Here is a 2,692-nt window from a genome sequence, read left to right as displayed (position 1 = left end):
AAATCATTTATGAACTTCCAACCTATTCACACAACTATTTCATGCTCACACATTTCTATTATACATGTACACGTCTATTGTACACTCTATCATGAAAAAAAATTATATATATATATATATATTTACTCAACAAGATTCTAAAGGAAAGAAAAGAGAAGTAATTAGTGATGCTATTAGGACTGACGAATGTGATGGTGGTGGAGATGGGACACCGAAATCATCAACAAGCCCATGGACAATATAATGAGTTCTTCGCAAAATAGACAGACCCACTGAAAGGTCTGCTTCAAAATGCGACTTCGTCATTTTTCCTACAGATTTTTTTTTTTTTTTTTCGAACACAAATCCCAATTCCTTTTATGATGTCATTCTGAAGAAAACTGTTCAATATATACTAAAATATATATAGATAAATTATATTCATTTATTTATACATATTTATATAACTCATTTCACATGATAACACACACCCCCATAAAAGAAAGGAGAAAATAGAGGTTTAGAAAGAAAATAAGGAAGGTAGGGAATGGCAAGTGCCCAGTATATATTATGGAGGGTTTGTTGTTGAAATGCTTAATCAAAACAACAGGGTCTGCAAACAAGGGGCAACAGCAGCGGTTGTTATCGCTGGTGGCATGCTGATGTGGCTTGTATTACTGAGACTGATGGACGCAATGGTGGCAGCGGCGAAAGCTATTAACGGAGGAACAGTGGTGGTGGTGGTGGTAATAGAGGCGACAGAGTGTGGTAGAGGAGGCAGCTGAATCGACAGAGGCAAAGAACAACAAGGTTTATCACAAATGGTGGCAGAAACTACCCCGTTCATACCCGTTGCTAGCCACTTCATGCTGAAAAATGATTTTACAGCAGATAGTAACACCAAAAACAAAAAGAAAAAAAAAATTCACTTTCAACTTGCAAGCATATTGAAAAAAATTTGTTTTCAGTCAACAAGCAGACTAGTGTTTGGCTTAGCTAAGAAATAGATGTGTTGTAATAAAAATAATTATTACATAAATCTAATTCGGGACTCTGAGAAACCATGAGTGCATATAAAAAAAAAACAAAAAAGGGGGAGAAAAAAAGCTTAAATACTGAGTTTTAAGATCGAACCTTATTCCCTCCCATCTGAAATTTCACTGTTAACTTATGTCTAAATACATGTTGCTATAAGAGTTACGTATACAAAATAAATATACAATATTGTTTACATATTAAATGTATAATGTGTATGTTTGTTTTGTATGTATAGTTGCGAATAATTTACTTAATACAGCTATGCTACTATCATTATTATTAGTTGTAATATCGTTGTTACTCTCTCTCTCTCTATGGCTATCAGTTCTATTTAATTAAATCTACAAATGATGATGTGAGCGGGTTGAATGATAGGAAATTGATCGTTGCAAACAAGCTTTTCTCATCGAGACAGTCCCATTCGCAATCACTTCCGAGCCATTGTGTTGACTGTTGTGCGCCGTCACTTCTGTTCGAACGTCGTTTCCTTTTGCTGCTGAGGTTGATGCCGACAATGTTGTCGATGTCACCCTGGTCTATGTCGGTGGTCGTGTACTTGTTACTGACGGGGTAGAAGTAAGAGGAGACGGGTAAAGAGAGAAAAGTGCTTTCAGTATTAGTTAAATACTTTCTGTTGTTGTTGTTGTTAGTCGTGGAGACAACTGTGGTAATGTTCGTGTTACTGTTAATGGTGTTTCTACTGGAGTTTATGTTGGTTATGTTATTTGTAATAGAGGAGGTGGTTTTAATGTCAGTATTTGTGTTGTTGCTGTCTATGTTGGTGCTATTGGTGTTTTGATGCGCTGATAAAAACAGAAGAAATAGAAAACTGTCAACAACAGCAAATAAGGCTATGTAAATGGTGGTTATAGAGGTAGCAGCAGCGAGGGCGGCGGCAATGATATTGGTATTGTTGGTCGCAGTAGAGTAAGAAGAGACTCCGATGAGTTGGCGAAGATGACGAGAGTGGTAATAGTAATAATAACAGTAGCTGTAATAGTAACAGTAATGAAGTTGTTGAGGCAAGGGGCGTTGGCGTTGACAACAAAGATTATAATAGTAATTATTATTATAATTACAAAAAGAGTTGGTGGGTCTCTCTGCCAACAGGGCTGTTATGTATATGTTGCTGGGTCCTTCGTCAACATCCATGGTCGAAGTATGAGGCAGTGCCGAGAAAGGCACGACAGCATATTTCCTGCTACGGCAAGTTTCTGCATGAGACTCAGTGGAAGATTTGCTGACTGACAAAATCAGTACCAGAAGCAATGAAAATATTTGTCTGAAAGAATAAAGAAAGAGAACAAGCTAGCTGTCCTCTTCGCTCGCTACAACAGCAGCAGAACAATAATGGAGCTCCGAGATGAACGGACAGCGCATGCACGGTAGTAGAAAAGTAGACGCGCAGAAACGGGAGGAGACAGGATCAACTGCGGAGTTTAACCTCCTCTTCGTCCCTTCTCTCTATCTCTTATTTCACTCATAATTTCTATTCTAACAAATGACAACGTTAATTTAGGTAATAAGTAATCTGGGTTTGTTCAAAGGATTATATTTCCATACACTCTGATTTGACGATAAATATCAACATAGTCTAATTAGGTTATAAAAAGGAATGAAACAGGAGACATTATTTTTAATGATTAGTCACTGAAATGTATTATGTATATATATA

Source organism: Octopus bimaculoides, chromosome 14 (genome assembly GCF_001194135.2).
Source record: "Octopus bimaculoides isolate UCB-OBI-ISO-001 chromosome 14, ASM119413v2, whole genome shotgun sequence".
Lineage (NCBI taxonomy): Eukaryota > Metazoa > Mollusca > Cephalopoda > Octopoda > Octopodidae > Octopus > Octopus bimaculoides.
Note: the sequence above shows the minus strand (reverse complement) of the source record.